This window comes from Canis aureus, chromosome 27 (assembly GCF_053574225.1).
Source record: "Canis aureus isolate CA01 chromosome 27, VMU_Caureus_v.1.0, whole genome shotgun sequence".
Classification (NCBI taxonomy): Eukaryota; Metazoa; Chordata; class Mammalia; order Carnivora; family Canidae; genus Canis; species Canis aureus.
In genome coordinates, this window is record NC_135637.1 from 43,785,169 (window position 1) to 43,805,071 (window position 19,903).

Below are 19,903 nucleotides of genomic sequence, written 5' to 3' on the forward strand. Positions count from 1 at the left end.
CTCATACTGAATGCAAAAATCACAACCAGTGGACCTAACACCTAAATGTAAAAGCTAAAACTACTTGGAGGGAATGCATGTGGATAAATCTTCCTAATTTTGGATTAGGAAACAATATCTTAGATACGATAGTGAAAGCGCAAGAAATGAAAGAAAACTTAGAAAAATTAGACTTCATCAATACCTAAAATACTTGTGCTTCAAAGGAGTCGTTTGACAGTGTGAAATGACAATCCACAGCATGGGAGGAGATGCTTGTAAATAATATCCTGAGAAGGAACTCGAGTTTGGAATATGTGTAAAGACCTCTTACAGCTCAACAATTAAAAAGACAAGTAACTCAACTGAAAAATAAGCAAAGGACCAGAGCGGACATTTATCCAAAGAAGATATGCTAACAGTCAGTAAGCACATGAGAAGATGCTCAGCCTTAGTCATTAAAGAAATGCAAATCACACTACACTGAGATACACCTTCACAATCACTTGGATGGCTATGGTCATAAATCACAGGGACAGTGGAGCACCCGGGTGGCTCAGTGGTTGGGCATCTGTCATTGGGGCAAGTCATGATCCTGAAGTCCTGGGATCGAGTCCCAGGACTCGATCAAGCTTCCTGCAGGGAGCCTTCTTCTCCTTCTGCCTATGTCTCTGCCTTTCTTTCTGTGTCTCTCATGAATAAATAACTAAAATCTTAAAAAAGAAAAAAAAAAGACAATGACTAGTTTGGTGAGGACGTGGAGAAATCAGAACCCTCATATCTTTGTTGGTGGGAATGCAGAATGTTGCAGCCTTTTTGGAAAACAGTTGTGTTGTTCCTCAGAAAGTGAAGCATTCACCCTATGACAGCCATTCTACTCCTATGTGCTTACTCAAGAGAACTGGAAACAGGTGTACACAAAAATTTGCACACTAATAATCATGGGAGCATTCTCCTAACAGCTGAAAGGTAGAATCGACCCTATGCGTGCTACATGCTACAGATACATACACAGCACATGGTACATGCTGTAATGCACATGGCAACAACCCAAGTGAAAGAAATCAGGGCATTTCATATAAATATAATCATATAGTAGGTGGTCCTCTGTGTCCCACCGTCCTCCTCAGCAGGCCCTGGGTCTGACTCAGCGGGGGTTGAGTAAATGCTTGCTGAGCTGTTCAGCAGAAGAGTGGGGCAGGCATAGAGGCTGCAGCATGTTTTTCATCCAGTCAGTAATAAATTAAGGATTTTCCCACTTAGCTCTCTTAAGTATGTTCTTAAGTAAATAAGGGGCAAACCTCTCACGTTTTGCTTTACTTCAGGATATATATTTTCCTTTCAACAAGTCCACGAGAATGCCATAGGTACTGATGGTCTTTCTAACCCCATGACTCCATGAAGATGTTCTTGCTTGCTAGTGTCTGGGCCTTTGCTTGAGGTATTCCCTCTCCATGGCTCTGCCTTTCCTTGCTGATGCTAACTCAACCTCAGAGGAGCCTTCCCTGATTCTCACATAAAGCTGTCTACACCCACCATCCAGGAACATAAGCCATTTATCTTCCTCTATGAGATCAAACCTTGCTCAGAGCACATGTCCATTTGCTTTCCATCGTTGAATGGCAAGTTCACGGGGCACATGTTGGTCTCCGCACTCATATCTTCACAGCCTCAGACAGGGATTTTCACAGACTCAGTGCTCTTGAATAATAAACCATCCTATTTATGGTTTATCGAGGGATGAATACAATTTTTTGGAACTTGGAGACTGGAAAAAAACAAAAAACCTCTTCATCCTGTATTTAAACATGAAAGTCATCTTACTTGTACCTGACTTTGTATGATTAAACATATGTATGTTTTGGTTTATTTGTGGAAAAATGCATTCCAAATTATATTCTACAGTTTGATGTTCTACAGTATTTTATATCATTTCATTCCCCACATGGGCCATCTGCCAAGGGAAGGACACATACTCTCTTCCTGAAATCATGGGGCTAATAATATTGTTTTTTTAATTTTTCAGTAGGCATTTATTTTTCATTATGCAGGCATGTATAGAATTATTACCAAATATTATCATTTAACTTTCATGTTATTAAATTTATGACTGTATGTACCTGATACCATAAATAGATTAAAATTTCCTTGAGGGCAGAGTTTGCATGTTGGTAATCTTTATACACTACAAAAAAGTACTCAGCATGGACTCCATAAATATTTCAATATCTAATCATCTAATTACACTTTTAAAAATATATGAAATCGTATATCCACTTTATTTTTTTTTTCGTATATCCACTCTAAATGCTTTTCCCCAAAATAAACAAAATAAAATTACCAAATTCACTGAAGTTACTGACTTCCTGCTTTTTTAAATCCACATGATATATTATATTGTTATATTTAAAAACAGGAGTATTGTTACTCTTAATATATTGTTTCCTGTCACTTTACTTCAAGATGACCAGTTATTAGTAATATTTTATACTATCACCAGGATGAATATGGATAGCCTAAAATAAATTAGTGTTTGGTCACAGTTGTATATCTAGGACGAGTCAGTTATGTTTATTATTGGTTCCATTTTCTATTTATCATCATTTATAGGGTAATTTAAGATCATTACTAGTCTAAAAATTAACTAAGTGAGATACCCTTCTGCTAAGCATTTAAAAGCTATGTTGGAAACACAGTTGGATGGCATGCTACACATAATATGCATCGATACATGAACTCAGACTCCTCATGTGATACTTTATGTAGTTCTGAAAGCTTGGAAAAGTGACTCAGTCATAAGCTTGACATCAAGACTACAACACCATAGGTTTTTGTGAGTTGAAAATTATTAGACCAGCAAAGAGCATTTTGTATTAATCAATTGTCTGCCTTCGGGAAAAATCTGCTTGCCTCTGTGCCATGCACTGTCTACTTTGAGAGCGTCAATAGACTTTAGTGTTGAGGTAGAAATGACATTTTTGCTTCCACTTCACCAATGGCCAGTTCAAGGTCTTATCTACAGGTGGAAGTCACACACAAGGGTTTACACCAGAGTTGTGCCACCACTAACTGCTTTAGGAAGGAGACGTTCTCCCAACATGTCTGGAAATGAGGGCAGTTATCTGTGAAAAGAGCCATGAGGGAGTGTCAGCTGGTACTCCTGGAAATTTTATCAGATCAGAAAATAAATCCAAGATAGAACACATCCTACCTTATATCCACAGAAGTCTGACAGGAAAATCCTATTTTTCTAACTCAGGTGAGGGTGGGAATTAAATTAAAGACTATGTAAACATTTCATATGATTTACATAAGCAATCATCTAAACAATCAACAATAAAGTAGGTATAGTAGTAATCATAATAGCTACCATTTGTGGAAAGCCTATTATGCACCAAACCCTTTATTATTTTGTTTAATATGCACAACATCTATGTGAGGTAAGAATCACTAGAATTTCCAATTTCCAAATGAGAAAGTAAGAGTAAGAAAGATTAATAACTTTATCCCATAGCACATGTTTAAGAGTGTTGGGGATGGAGCCAGGATTTCAAACCATGAGTACTTGATCTTAAACTCCTGGTTTCCCTTCTCACAAGGTGTGAGGATGGTCGCTGCGTCCTTCTTTCTCCCTACAGGCAGCTCTCACCTGTTGAGGTGGTGTCAGTCCATGCTGGTACCTGAGGGAGGGCTGAGGGTCCGTGCACTGTCCCCCATTTCTGTGTCACCTGCCTGGCAGGGATCCTTTGCATGCTGTTGGTCAGGCTGGGGAAATGGAGAGATACGGGAAGTAGTACAAGGGACGAGTCAATAGATTGATCAAATGATTAGATTGAAAAATTGGATGCATTGGGATAATGGTGGTTTTGTAGAAGTAAACGGTAGCTTTCAGGGGGTGTATTTTAGTAAAATGGGGTGTGTTTAGTGTGGAGAGCTTACCAGATGTGCAGAAGGAATATTCCTGCATGGATTTAGAAATGTGTGTAGTCCTTACAACAGGGATCAAGGCCAGATGTGTGAATAATGTATCTGGAAATATCAAAGCCCAGGAAATAGGTGGTATTTTTGAGATTTGAAGTTTGAAGAATTGCAGGAAATGATTACATAAGAGATGAAGGATGGGAGATGAGTCAGAAAAGAAGGAAATGGAAAGTGGGAGTTGAAACCAATCCTCAGTGACTTTCAAAAGGGAAGTCACTGATGTTGATTAAAAATGAGCCACTTGCTTTGCTTACTGGGGGGTCCTGTACAGGAAAACCTTTCTGCGAGATGGTGCCAGGGTCGGGATGACAGCACCTGGCATTTGATGCTGATCGTGCACTCTGCTCATGCTGGGCACACAACTTCCCAGTTAATCCTTACAGTGACTTTATAGAAAGTTGGTTCACACTCGATGAATTGGTCTGAGAGACAAGTGTCATGACCCTAGTATCTGTAGTGTTCGCCTGGTGACAACCCAATCTCTACAACTGATTGTGAATTACACATGGGCACAGGACTCATGATCTGACTTATCTACACACTTTTGACTTGCCTCAAAAAGAGATGGGGGATGGCTAAAACCTACTGACAACTTCCATTTTTGAGTAATTACTTTGTCCATTAATCTGCTAAGCTCTTTAAAAAGGTTAATTAATTTAATCCTATGGTGACCGAATGACACAAGCGTATTTATTCCCCTATTATTACAGGAATTGGATCTGAAGGTGAATGACTAGGTGTGTCGTGCATCTGACATACCTCATAAGTATTAGAAGTGGGATTCGACTGCAGGAGGGCCGGTTTCTTAAGAAAGACATGTGACCATCTGGAGAGGTTTCCGTGAAGGCAGAAGGAGAAGAGAGTTGATGGCAATACTGTGACTAATACTGATGATAACAATCAGAAGATAAGAAAAGAGGAATAAATCTTGGTGGTGAAGAAATAGAAGCACAGATAAATTTCATAGCTCCGCCCCCATCCTAAATTCCAGCTGCATGTCCAGTGATGGACCAAAAATTTGGTATAAGGAAGTTCTTGTGGCATAAAAAATAGAGGGAAACTGAAGATCTGGTCAACATGCCTGTAGGTGGAACCAGCATCTGTGCACAGGAAAGCCTGGACACGGAGGAAAGGGGTGATGCTACCAAGAAGGGCAGGGAAGCTAGGGGGAAAGCTCATGGGGCTTTGGAAGAGGCCCAGGAGGGGAGCCCTTTGCCTCTAGGATGGGAGGAAAACAAGCAAATGGGAAAACATGAAGGGATGTTTAAAGATAGCTGAGATCATAACAATGTGCTCAGTGGAATAGGACATCATATTCTGGGCCAGCTTATGATTTAATGCAACGAAGAGTGAACATAAAACAAATAGAAGGGTTCCCACACAGCAGAGAGAGCAGAAACCTTGGGACCAGAGATCACCACAGTGGTCCTGGACAACAGGCAAGCAAGCCAAGAACTCCACAGTGCAGACAGATGGAAGACTCAGAATGGCGGCCACAGCACTGGGGCAGGGCCAGGGGCACAGGTGGGCACACGAATATGTTCCCAAAGCATCCTGTTCTCCCCTCATGACTTCGCCACACTTCCTGGGGTTACTTATTGGAGATCTTTTACCAGTTGCTGTAGTCTCTGTGGGGCAGGAACTGGGACTCTCCCACTAACTGCTGTATTCCCAGCACACAGCACACCTGGGCTAGGACACACGCTTTGGATATGGGATTTTCTCCCCATTTCCCATCAGCCCCGAAGCAGACTTTTCATGTTCTCATGGAGAAAGATTGCCGAAGTCCTTCATAATCAGGTAACGTCTTTACAATGAGATGCTCCCACTAGAAATTTTCACTTGTTGGCATTTGCCTGTCAGAAATCTCTTAGCCCAGCAGTTCTTATGCAAATCATCCAGGGACCTTGTTAGAATGTCAGTTGTGATTTATTTCCAGGGTGAGAACCAAGTGTCTGCATCGTGTAGAAGCTACCGAGGAACGCTACTTGTCTATATTTATTTATTTATTTTTTTTTTTTTAATTTTTATTTATTTATGATAGTCACAGAGAGAGAGAGAGGCTGAGACACAGGCAGAGGGAGAAGCAGGCTCCATGCACCAGGAGCCCGATGTGGGATTCGATCCCGGGTCTCCAGGATCACGCCCTGAGCCAAAGGCAGGTGCCAAACCGCTGCGCCACCCAGGGATCCCTACTTGTCTATATTTAATGCATGGAGTACCAGGGACTTACTCCATAGATCCCAGGTAAACCAAGTCCTCGCTGGTTCTGACCCAACCATCTCTAAGCCTTCTGGCATTTATGCAAGTCCGGTTCTTGGGCCTCCTCCCTTGCTGGCTTTTGACCTGTGTGTGGATCTCACTCTAATATTTCTTATATATTTTGAGTCTGGCCTGCCCACCCAAAATCAATGACACCTTTGTTCTAATCTTTTAGACCAATCATGTGTTTCCTGAACCATAATTCTGCCTTGAGTACCTATTTCCGGTCCACCAATATCAAGAAGGCACTAAGTGAAGATGAAGAAACCTGATCTTCCAAGTCAAAGCAGGTAAAGCCCTTTGTCACATGGTCCAAATAACTTGGATTTGTCACTTTTGACCTTAAGACCTAAGTCAGAAGTGAGCCTTATCCTTGTCCTCAGTTCTACTCACTCCTCTAATCTTGATAAGTGAAAACCATTACCGGGAACTTCAGCTGCAATTCTGTTCTATTGATCAGTGAAAGGAGACCATAGCACTTATTGAACAATAATTTGTTGAACCTTAAGAGGCTTTTCCACCCTAAAGGGTCAGAGAAGCCCCCCCTGGGGCCTGTCACTTTTGTGAATCTTGAAAGGAGAATCTTTCAACAGAAAAGATTCAAGCCTAGGAAGAAGGATGACCCCAAAAATATTGGTTTGAGGGAGTGTGATACAATCAGCAGAGTAGGTTAATTCAGCAAATGGTTGGCAGGAAGTGTTGGGAAATGAAGTTAAGAAGGTAAAGGGGAAGAGATACCTGGAGTCTTCCCCATGGTGAGAAATCGGGATTTTTGTTCTGGACAAAGGGCTTTCTTGTTCTAAGGAAGCAGTAACTAAGGGTCTCCCTTCCCACCTGTTTCTCACACTGATTTCTTCCTATCATACAACTCAGGTCTTGGGATTGTGGTCTGACTGATGGGAGCACAGGTGGGAAGGGCCAAGTGCACACCCCGAAGCCCTCTTCCTGCCACCACAGCTCTCAGAGTCCACTTGGATGGGGCACTGCTAGCTAGCAGGAGAAGTGACAGGAGCCAGAAGTTTGTCCTCAAGGGAAGAGACAAGTCAATGCAAACCTAACTTTTCTTTGGATACTCCATGGAGCAAATCCAGAACCTAGCAGGTTTCTGGAGAATTCCATAAGACAAAATAGGATTAAATTCTGGAAAAGTGTAAGAAGGAAATGTGGGTTTATAGGAAGATTTTTAGTACTAATGAGAGCTCACTACAAGAAAATAGGTAGTGAAATAGTGAGTTTCCCACTGGGATACTGTTTCCAATATCAGAGTGACTGTGCGATGTGGTTTCTAGGCTCCTCCTGGCACATGGGATAGCCCTAAAAGTACTGAGCTATTGATTGATTGCTAATTGCTGAAGACAGCGTTAACTCGGACCTGATCCTTTTGAGCCATGCAGGATTGAGTCACTCTGTGGAATACATTTATACACCAAAGCACACTGCTCAAAACCCATTGAGACACCAGTAGTTGAGGTCACAGAGTGAAAAGTACAGAAGGGAGTGTTCCCTCCATTCAAGTCAGAGCGCCCCTAAAGACCTGTGTCTTCCTATCAAGAACACGTTGACCTTTATTCTGTAGAGTCAACTCTATTCAAGGAGTTTTATTTGTGCTCTATTTCAGCTGTAACAAGTCACTACAAATGACCTAAAATAACACAAATACATTATTTTGTGGGTCTGGAATCTGAGGGCAGAGATCAGCTTCACTAGGCCAAGGGCAGGGGTCAGCGGGCTTGGCTTCCTTCAGAGGCTCCTGGGGGCCACTGCGTCCTTGCCTGTCCCATTCTCAGAGCTCTATTTCTGCACTCAGCACCACTCCTCCATCCTCGAAGGCAGCAGAGTCGCATCTCCAAGTCTCCCTCATCCTTGCACTGTCTTCTGCCCTTTAGAGTGGACTCCCCCATGGCCTCCCTCCTACCAGGACCTTTGCGATAACAGGTCGTCAAAATCAAGGGAGGAGCTATTAATATGCTATTACCTAATAATATTGAAAAGCTCATCCTTTGCAGCAAAAGACTATTTGAAAAAAAAAATGGTGTTTGTCTTTTAATGACATCCAGCCTGAGACCCAGGTCTCTCACACCTGCATGAGAAGATGATACGGAACCACTCAGTTCTGGCCATTTCAGCTGCAATGAGAATCACCACTGCACCATCTATTTGCCAGTCCTGTCTGGAGAAGGTCGCTTGGCATCACTGCAGTGACCTAATTACGCCAGGCATGAGGGACGTGCAGCCAAGAATTTTTTTTTAGCCTATGCTGCATTTTTAAAGTGTCCATAATCAGCAATTGATGATTAATGGATGTAAATCACTCCGCCAAGATCATTTCAGTTCATGTGGCCACCACTCCCTTCTCTCTCCACCTGCACTTTACCATCTAGAATTATTAAACACAGATCTGTCTGTACAGATGAGTTCTACAGAAAGTGGTCCTCCAGCCTGGCTAAGCATCAGAGTTACCTGAGAAGTGTTTTTACAGACAGATTTCCAGGTGTCACCTCAGACCTGGCGTTGTTAGGAGTAGGCTGTCAGGTCTTTAGTTTTTAAATGGCTCTCCTGTGACTCCTGTGATTTAGCAGACCCGTGGACTGGCATTTGGCCTCAGTCTGCTCCGAAAAACAGCCCTTTCCTGGACTTCCAATCATCCTATAAACATTCTCAACATTATTCTGGAGGTTGCAGGGTTTTTTAGAAGCAACTTATACAGTCTCTAGCTCATTTTGAGACATTTAGACTTTTCCAGTTTTAGTTTTGTCAACCATTCCACATGCTCAGATTTTGAAAGTCTAGTCCATTGTTGTGCTCTGAGTCCTGAGAATTCCTCCAGGTGCTGTTCACCCCATAACATCCCAGAGAACTTTTCATTATATCCAAGCCGTAAATGACTGAACCTACCTCTCTTGACCTTGTGTAAGGATTTCCTTAGCTCTCTTGTCCCACAGTTAGAGTTTGCATTTCAACTCTAGCTCTCAATTATCCTTGAATTGTATGTAGTGTGTTTTTATTAGATTTCCCTTGACCTTTCATAGGAGAGAAATAATGGATGTGGAAGGACAGAGGCAGAGTTAAGAAGTCCCATCTTCTGATCTTGAGGACTTACATTCATTCCCGAACTTGGCCAAGCCCTAGAGAAGCTAAGTTGTGTGTAGTATGGGTGCCATGAACTGTGTCTTTTCTCTACGTGTGGAACTACTGTCAAGTATCCCTTTGGCTTCCATTTATCTAAACTGAATTTCTGTATTTTCTACAGGTTTAAACATTTGAGTTCCTTTAATCCCAGCCAACCTGCTCTCAATGCAACATTTCCTAACACCAATGACAGTACCTGGTCAGGCCTTGTCTAGGTATAGATGCAAGATCATCCCCCCCTTCCATGGCTGGTACAAATGCCACTGCTCATCTTGACAGCTGTCTCCGAGGGTGGAGTCCTCTGATTTCTGCGCTGCCCCAATCTGAAGATCCTTCTGTCTGATTCATACCATGTATTTCTAGAAGGCAGGATGCAGTGCTTATTCAGAAACCACTCTGACATGTGTCCATTATTCAGAATTTTCCTAAACTAAATGCTTGAAGGTTTTACACCTGTCCCAGTTTTTAAAAATAAAATTTTGTTTTGTTTGCAAAAAACAAACAAACAAACAACAAAAAACAAAACATGCTCTACTTGGTATGCTGTGTTTCAGAAGTATATGCTTAAATCCAAGGGATGATGGAGATGGAAAGTTATGAGTTATTAGCACAGCCAGGGGTGAGGATTGCTGTTCAGACACACACAGAATGGGGTGGGGCTGGAGGAGGAGAGCGTTCAGCAGAGGTCCTGCATGTTCTGATTTTGTCCACATCCGAAACACCACTCTTGAGTTCCAGTGCTTACCACTCTTCTGTCCTTGGCAGTAAACACACAAAGGTGTCCCTCCACCCTAGTGTAGCCACACAAATCACCACCGTCATGTCATTCCACAACACTGCCAGGATTCATCCTCATTTCCACGTCCCTGAAAATGTCGAGAAAAGTGGAAAATATCATTTTTCTTCCTAATAGCTATTTCAACCTCTTAATGCCAGGGGAAATATACAACGTCATGCCACAAAGGTTACCAAGGCCCCTGACACCCTGAGTGTGTGGTGGTTAAGCCACAGCAGCCACTGAGGCATGACCTGTGCAGGACTACTATGACATCAGAGCTATGGAGCCAGCCCTCTGGGAACTGACAGCCTGGATGGAGGCTGAGTTCATTCCCATCTAGTGAATCCATGAGTTTTAGAAGCATCCTTGCTAAAACAACCTTATATAGTTGCTTGGCCAGATCTAGAATCTTAGAACCCAAATGGACGTCTAAGATTATTTTTTGAGAGCCAGGGTGAGGTACTTCCCCCAAAGTCACAAATCCAGCTCACAGAAGGAACAGGTCTTAGATGCTGACCTGTCCTGTGGGTTTGAGGTGAGTGGGAAGGGCAGCAGAGCATGGTGTAAGGGGGCAGACCTGCAGATTGGACAGACATGGGTCCTAATTCTGGTTCTGCTGCTGGAGCTGTGGTCTTTGTTAATTTACTGAATTCTGTAACACTTAGTTTTGCCACTTATAAAACAAGTTAATAATATAGCACCTTATTTAAAAATATAATTTAAGTGAGGCAATACATTCAGAGTAGAACCCTTAGCTAGGGTCTTGGCACCTCAGTGCATTAAACAGACATTCACCACCATGATGGCCAAGCAGTAACTTCTGACTTCCAAGTCAAAGTCTTTTCACTTAACCACAAATACCTTCTGTGGGTATGAGTCTTTCCAGGCAACATGGTTGTTGGTCTCGAGAAGGGACTACAATCCGTCACTGGCCTCCACCACACTTTGTGCACAAAATTGACTTTATGATGCTCTTTGCTTCAAACATTGTATCTCAGGGTCTACCCCAAATATAGCCAATTTTCCCCAATGATTCTGCTTCTCAAGTGTTAAACAGGAAAAACTTCAGTTAAACATAAATTTAAGAGTGATACGGATTCAGACAACGATTTTCCTTCACTCAATATTTCATGATTTGATTATGTTTAGATACTTTCATTCATGGACATCAGTACCCATCAATTACATATCTGACCAAGATTATTGAACTTCTTATGTGAAATTGAACACCAATGATGGAAAAGGGAATTCCGGCAAATGAGCTATGTTTGAATTTCCTAATGGTTAATTCCGGACTGTGGGGAATCTGAGCTTGTTCCTCTCCACGGAAATGGGTTTGTGTAAAAGCCAAAAGTAAGAGTGGTTTTAATCTAAAGGGGGGAGGCAGCAAAAAGATACATTTTTTATGAAATAATATTAATTCTATGAAGCTGGCATGGTCCACAAGTCTTCAAGAGAAACTACTCCTCCCGCAACTCTTTTTTTTTAGGGAAATTGCCATGAGCTTGGGGAAAAATTTCTCACAGATCAAAGATGAATGTTACTTTTCATTCATTATCATTTGGCTGAACTCTGAGAGAACTATTGCAGCACATTTCTTTAATGAAAGAAGAGGCAATAAATTAATGATTTTGAGAATTGCATGTAAATAACCAAGGCTAACTGTAAGTTAGAAAGATGACTTTTCCAAAACTAGAGTGAAGAATTGCAATAATCTGCAACTAATACGCACATACATACACAAATAAATTAATACTTCCCAATTGGGTATTTATGGATGAAATTATTTTTGTTTACTGAAGTTCTCAAATAATTACTTATTTTTTTCATTCCATCCACAATAATCTTACTTGAAAAATATGCATCTTTGTTGAAAAAGATTATGAGTCAAATATATTGATGATGATGAAAGAATGGCTCAAGAATGGTGTTTTTGTTCTAGACATCAGTAACAAATAATAAAATGCATGGGACTTTCCATCATCTATCAGGAGATTCTTCAAAAAAATCACCATATTATTGCTAATAATAAACTTGAATTTATCCATGTATTTTTTTTTGTTGTTTACTCTCAGTAAAAGAAAAAAAAAATAACTACTTCCATCTCTTCCTCTGCCAAGCTTTCCCAGTTGAAATGGGGAAAAAATTTGTCTTTTAACCTTCAAAATAAATAGTCCTCCATATTAAATAATGTAACCTAGAATCCAAAGTAGGAAGTATTATGAATGTGTCAAGGTCTTGCGAGCAAAGATATTGTGGCACAACACAGTCCCAATCATAATAGCACATAAACTTGATGTATAAACACTATCATATTTTAAGGGAGAAACATACCAAGGCATTTGTATATTACGTATTCCATTCCTAAAAATGAAAGCTGTGTGATTGTTTTCATTAACCTTTCATTCTTATAGAAGGGCAAAATCGATAATAAATTTATTCAGCCAGCTGAAAGGCAATTTCGAGCAATTTCAGCTGGGATTTCATCTCCATGGCATTTTTTCTTTTCTTTTCTTTTCTTCTTCTTCTACTTCTTTTTTTTTCTTTTTCTTTTCTACCTCCCACAAATCCTAATAAAATATGGTTTGCCCAAATATAAAACTGCAGATTGCAGTAACTTTTCAAAGACATTGAATGAATTCCTCTTTACAGCTTGATAATTACCTGTCTAAGAATACTGATTCCTTCAAATTATAAGGTTGTGTTTCGGGCAGAAGGTTACTGAAATGTCCTAGAGCTAGAAATGTGTGGGCTTCTGTTTTTAAACGCTCTACAGTGTTGACCGTGGTGCTATAACATTTTCAGTCCGATTTTATGCCTATTAGAAGCCGCTGACATAGAAGCAATTTTCGTCCTCTTGGTTTACTGGCTTTATTACTGGCCTCATCCAAAGGGCTGGAGTGAGATCATTCTGTCAATTATCAGCCTGTCAGTAATAGTACAGGTGAAATTTTTATGAACATGTCAGAGTTCTTATAAAGAACAGCATATTTCCTGCTGGCATTTCTGCACTTAAACACAACTTTGTCATGCCCTTTGTCTGTTTTCCAAGTAGGAAATCCAAAGTCAATGTGCTCAAACCTATTCCATACCAAAAGGTATAAAAATATTTTTTTAAACAAACAATGAATTTCAAGAAGGTCCAAACGTCAAGCAATTTTGGAAAGACTTTTTTTAAAATATTTGATTTATTTATTCATGAGAGATACACAGAGAGAGAGTCAGAGATACAGGCAGAGGGAGAAGCAGGCTCCCTGCGGGGAGCCCGATGCAGGACTCGATCCCAGGATCCCAGCATCATGACCTGAGCCAAAGGCAGACACTCAACCACTGAGCCACTCAGGTGCTCCTGGAAAGATTTTCAAGTGAGAGATACCATTTCCAGCCCATCCTCCTGCCCCTAAATCTCCATCTCAGAGGCCAGGGCTGGCACCTGTTCATATTTTCATTCCCCTCATTACATTTCATGCACTTAAATAATATACTTATTCTTTTCTTTCTTTCAACAATTTCAGATACTCCTGTTATGGAATATGAGAATCCCACCCATTATATATGCACTTTATCTCCTTCCTTTTAACCTCAATTTCTGGGAGATATTGATATTTTTAGTTCTCCTATTGGTAACATCGGTAAACTGGAATAATAAACCTAAAATTTGATTTATTTTGCTAAATACTGTCAACACTATGTGTCAGGTGTTTTACAGTGAGGTGACAGGGTCTCTGCTATTTCCTCATTGCTGCTTCGCACTCTGACCTCCTTGCTTGTCAACTGTACCTTCTCGTGATACTGTCAGAAATGATACACATACTTTTTTTTCATAAACTTGATGACGTGTACTCTCTGTTGGTTGATTGATTCCAAAAGTTGAACACCAACAAACAGGAAGTATGCCAATGTGGCTGTGTAAATATTGATCATTGTGGAAGTGAATGGCACTGGGGCTGGGCTTCCTTTTCTCAGAGGCTAATGCCATGAACTCAAGGACAATGGAAAGAAAAGTTTCCTTGACTTCAAAGCAAACAGATTCCACCAGTTGATCCAATTCATACCATATTTATTTTCGTTTCCATTTGCATCGTTACTTCCTACATATTTTTTAATGACTGTCTAGGGGCTTTTCTTTTTCTTGACAAAAACCAACGCTTGGGATCCCTGGGTGGCGCAGCGGTTTGGCGCCTGCCTTTGGCCCAGGGCGTGATCCTGGAGACCCGGGATCGAATCCCACATCGGGCTCCCAGTGCATGGAGCCTGCTTCTCCCTCTGCCTGTGTCTCTGCCTCTCTCTCTCTCTCTCTCTCTCTCTCTGTGACTATCATAAGTAAATAAAAAAAATTAAAAAAAAAAAAAAACCAACGCTTGGCTCTCATATCCTCAAAGTTATCCTGCTCATAATTGTTCATTTGCCACAAAGCCCCCTTTTTTGTCTCTCCCCTGCTAATTCACCAGAGCCTGTCTGTGGTCCTGGCATCTGCACAGCTGTCCTCTGAGTTCCTTCTGCTTTGCTCCTGGGTTAGGACAACCAGTTCCTAAAAATCTAGCTTCTTTCTCTTCTTTCTCGGTGAGTGTTCCTGGAGCTTGTTCTCCAGTTACCCCCTAAGAAAGTGTGTGTGGAGGGTCAAGTTTAGGATTCCTTGTACAACCTTATTTTGATCTCTACATTTGATTGGTAATTTGTCTATAATATAAATTTGGGTTTAAGACTAAGTGTCCTTCAATTAAATTGTGAAGACACTCCTCTTATGGCATTCTAAATATCCTTTGTGGGGATCCCTGGGTGGTGCAGTGGTTTGGCGCCTGCCTTTGGCCCAGGGCGCGATCCTGGAGACCCGGGATCAAATCCCACGTCGGGCTCCGGGTGCATGGAACCTGCTTCTCCCTCTGCCTGTGTCTCTGCCTCTCTCTCTCTCTCTGTGTGACTATCATAAAATAAAAATAAAAAAGGGAAAAAATAAATATCTTTTGTGGGGAATAGGATAATTAAACTCCTTTTGAGTAAAATTTTCTTTCTGGATTTTGAGTTTGGTTTTGCTTTTTTTTTTTTTTTAATAAATCTTTGGCATTTGAACATTTCAACATAGTGGGTACATATGTGATTTTTACATTGGCTAGATCTAAAACTGTATGACTTCCTTATGTGTTTTGTAAACATCCTTGGTTATTTTTCTGGCTTTTCCTCTCTTTTTTTTCCTCTTTTCATTCTGAAAATGTTATTAGAATAATTTTAAGTTACTGAAGATTGTTCATGTTTTCAAGTACTTGTTATTTTGATCTGTGTTCAGGGAAATTCATCAGTCTCTAGCTTTTAACCTATCTCTTCATTTTAAAAAATTGAAATTATATATTTTATTTTTCATAACTCTTCTGTGTTATATTTTTTCATGGCTTATAATACTTTATTATATATACAATACCTTCTCAAATTCCTCTAAGGCTAAGAATTAGGTTTTCGTTTTGTTTTGTTTAATTTCCCATGTGCCTTAAATTATGCTTTTCCAGAGCAGTTTGTTTATTTAACTTTCCTTTTTATGTGATTGAGTTTCTTTTTACCTGGGTGTATTAAATTGTTTTCATGTTCAAAAAGGTAGGTTTATGCAGGGAGCTTGAGGATGATTTCTTCATGGTGGTGCATGCACCTTCTTCCCTCAGAGGTCTTTCCCCTGAATAGAAAATGGAAGTGGCTCCTCTGTTCAGGTCTGATGGGCTTGTCACAAAGGATGCAAACTTACTGATGGGGCAGGAAGCCAGCTGGGAGAACAGGACTCCCCATCCTGCTGATACCACATGGAGAGTACTTAGCAATGGTAACACCCAGTGTTCTGTAGGTCTCCCAAGGCAGTTGCCTTCACTTTCTCATAGTATGCTTAATTCTGAGATAAATTCTAATATGAATGCAGACAGCAAGCAGGGAGAAATGGTTGAGCAGCACAGCTGTCCCAGAGGCAGACATCCAACCACCCTGCTTGTCTACTTCTGCCCTTGAAAACGGTGGACCCCAAGCTTGGATTGATTACTCAGGGCATTCCCTGGGAGGATGGCCTCCCATGAGACTTTCCACTTAGACCTTGATTGCATATGCATATTTCCCAATGTAAGCTCAAAACACAAAAGAGTCTTGAGAACTACAATGGACCCATTTTTTTGGGGGGGTAAATGAAATATACTGACCCGACTACACTAATGGTTAGGTTACTCTTCACACACACAGATAGCCCACAAATCCCATGGTTGAGCACTTGTAAACTGAATTGATCATCATAGTTGATGTATTTGCCCATTCACTCAATAAATATTAATGCCAGACACTACTGTATGTCAGGCCCTATTCAAAGTACTGAAAGTAGAGCAGGGAATAAAACAGACAGTAATTAAAATGTGCTATAATATTTTTATTCAGTCGACTTGGGGTTAATATATTTTAAATATCAGAATATTTTGAAATGGAGCATAAAAATTGGAAGGGGATTGTTTGACTTTGCTTCATCAATACATGTACTTGGCAGAGAGAAGTGGATGATTAGGGCAGGTTTTATCTGTACTCCTAAATCCATGGATCTCTACCTGTAGCTAAAGTGATATTACAATAGACATAAATTATGTAAGACTGCTCAGAAATACTGCAGGTAATGATGGGCTTCCTCATTGCCACACCAAATGGAGTCACTGTATTTTAACACTTACGTAGCAGAACAGGACTTTCTAAAAAAAATTGCAAGGCTTAAATTAAGCGTAATAAGCTCTTATCCTTAAGGCACACTGGGATAAAGTAATCCAGGCTCTCTGATACTTCCTAAGAAATGTGTTGACTCTCAGGCTAACTTACTGTTCTGTGTTAGAGAGACAGTCAATAAAACACGTAAATAAAGGAGGCCTTGACTTTCAAGTCAGCTCACACTGGGCACATATCCTCCATCTTCTGCTAGCCAGTTATGTAAATTCAGACAACTTCCGTAATTTTCCGAAGCCTCATTCACAGCATTAAATTAAAAAATAAATAAATAAACCACTTAATTCCAATGCTTGCAGAGAGAAGTGCATAGGATGAGAGGCGAACTTGGCATACTCTAAATGCTCAGTCAACACCGCCAGTATTTTTCTTCTGTATTTAACATACCTTCCACGTAATCTTCTCATAGCATATGCTGGTTTTAACATACTCAGCATTACATCTGTAAGTTGCAACTACTCTTTGTACCTGAACAATTATATTTTAGTTTCCAATATTATTTAATTTATTATAGGGAAAGCATTTAATCCCAACTTCTCCTTGTATCACACTTGGCCCCACGTTGAGATATCCTCCCATGCTAGTCTGAACATTGACAAACTGAATTTACTCAGCTTGTCTCTGCTTCTCCTAGAGGGAGATACCCACAGTTCCGAATTTGCAAATGATTAAGTTGATTCTACCAGGGAATATTTCATGGAAATGATGTTCAGGGGTCAACATTTTCAAGGTCAGTCATACTCTCACATTGTAACTGAAACTCTTAGAGGCCAGTTCAGATAAGGGCCCTTTACTGCCTTCCTTTGTGGCAGGTGTAGAATAACAAACCCCACATATGGGTGGCTGGGTCAGTTAATCATCTGCCTATAGCTCAGGTCATGATCTCAGGGTCCTGGGATCAAGTCCCACATGAGCTACTTAGTGAGGAGCCTGCTTCTCTCTCTCCTCTTTGCTTGTGTGCTCTCTCTCTCTTTCTCTCAAATAAATAAAATCTTAAAAAAAAAAGTGTCAGTCATCACACAATGGTAAGTGGATGCCAATGGGAGAAGAGGGTGTATCAGTGAGAAAAGACTTGTTTATATGGTGATATTATATGAGCCCCCATATCTCTTTGGTTTACAATACCAATGGTTTGCATCTCACACATGTTACAAGTCAATGGTAGGTTGGCAGTAACCTTACCTCATGTAATATTTACTGTGAGACCCAGGCATTTAGCACAGCTTCTAAATATTAAGGATCATGATGATGGAAAGAAATGAGAAATAGGACCACATGCTGCCTCTTAAATCTTCTGTACAGAATTGACATATGCCAGTTCCATTCATATTTTATTGTCCAAAGCAAGGCATATACTCAAGCCTAATATGGATAGGAAGTGAACATGTGTGAATAATACTACTACTATTCACCATACTGGATATAGGAGGAATGATGTCATAGAGATACATCTATCTGTCTTTTATATATCTTCTGTGTTTTATATTATTAAAAAGAAAATCACAAGTCTGAAATGAAGTCACTATATTAAGGTCCCAAATCAAGACATAATATCTAATCTAACTGCACTTTCAACACCTCCATCCATCGGGCAGGAATTTAAACTTTAACCAGTCAATATGGAATTTCCTGGCCAGCAGTAGGAAATTTACTGCCTGAAGTCTTCCAGTCCTCTTAGGAGGAAGACCTTGGCTACCATGCTGCACTCTTTGCTAGGAACTTCCTTTTTTCCAATTCCCTCTTTGCCTTTAAAAACTTTTCTTTCCTACAGCTTGATGGAGTTCCTTTCCGTTTGATAGATGGGACATTGCCCAATGCATGAATTGTTTAAGAAAGCCAAATCTTTTAAATTACTCAGTTGATTTTTTTGTTCTTTAACAATATGCATTATTTCATGTCATCCTTATGTTAATCCTGTGAGGACTAAATATTTGTCATTATCTGCATTTTATAGACTTGGAAGTTAATTCAAAAGAACTTGGAGTCTGCAGAGATGGTAGAGGTAGGAAGCACTGTAAGGCCCCCACTCCACTAGGCTCTTTGGAACTCCAGAATCCATTGAGGCTTGCATTCCCCGGACAAGGCTGGGGCTGTAAATTGCAGTTAGTTCAAGTCCGTTCCATTTCTTAACTCATCGGCAGCTAACCATTCTCCCCACCTAGTCCACTGTCAGGCAGCCATGCAGGGTTCCAGGAGTGGCTTTCATGCAGCCTACAGGAGCCAGAGTGGGCAATGAGGACCCTGTGTTCAAATGCTGGAGGTATGTGTCCTCATCACGGATAGACACTGCTGACCATGGAGGTGCAGCCACAGAGGTGGGCAGTCACTGCTGAACACACCTCCCCTGTGCTATGTTGAACCCCTTGACCTATCACTAAAGTAGCTTCCAGAGGATTAAATAATTGATTCTCTCCCCCTTTATTTTTCTCTTCTCCCCTTTTGGGAAAAAGCCAATATTAAAACAATGGTCCATAAATCCACTCTTTGTTTTTTACATGATTTAAAAGACTAATATAAGTTTTAAACATTACTAGTCTACAAGCTAGCAGTATAGTAACACAGGTTCATAACTGCATATCTTTCTACATAATTTAAGAGATTATTGCATTAAAAATGATTAGTTTCTGTTTTTGGATACATAATGTAATTTTGCGAAATCAGTAACTAGACGGGGTGGGTTCTCAGCTGTAAAGGAGCAGAGGCTTTGTATGTTATTGAAGTTAAGCTGGCATATGTTCAAATTAGAGTGTTATAAAGAGGATATTACTCTCCTGACAATTACAAAGAAAATAGTTATAGAATATGCACATGATAAGATGAACAGGGAATTAAAACACTTCACTACAAAAATCAGCTAAATATAGGAGACAGAAATGAGGGACTACAAAACTCTACGACATACAGAAAACAAACAACAGAATGACAGAAGTTAAGTCTCCTCTTATCAGTAATTTCTTTATATGTACATGAATTAAACTTTCAGTCAAAAGACTGAGAGCAAAATGGATAAAAAAGAAACAAGATCTAATTAAAAACTGTATGCAA

General features: G+C 40.3%; 1 long non-coding RNA gene across 1 annotated transcript; it reads right to left on the reverse strand.

Annotated features, from left to right (window-relative positions):
* Positions 1–1,412: 1,412 nt before the first annotated feature.
* Positions 1,413–10,324, reverse strand: LOC144299573 (uncharacterized). The gene is made up of 4 exons (XR_013366265.1): positions 10,097–10,324; positions 9,548–9,710; positions 3,629–3,744; positions 1,413–1,747 (listed from the first exon to the last, which is right to left on the reverse strand). It is a non-coding gene; the product is annotated as an uncharacterized LOC144299573 (long non-coding RNA).
* Positions 10,325–19,903: the final 9,579 nt, after the last annotated feature.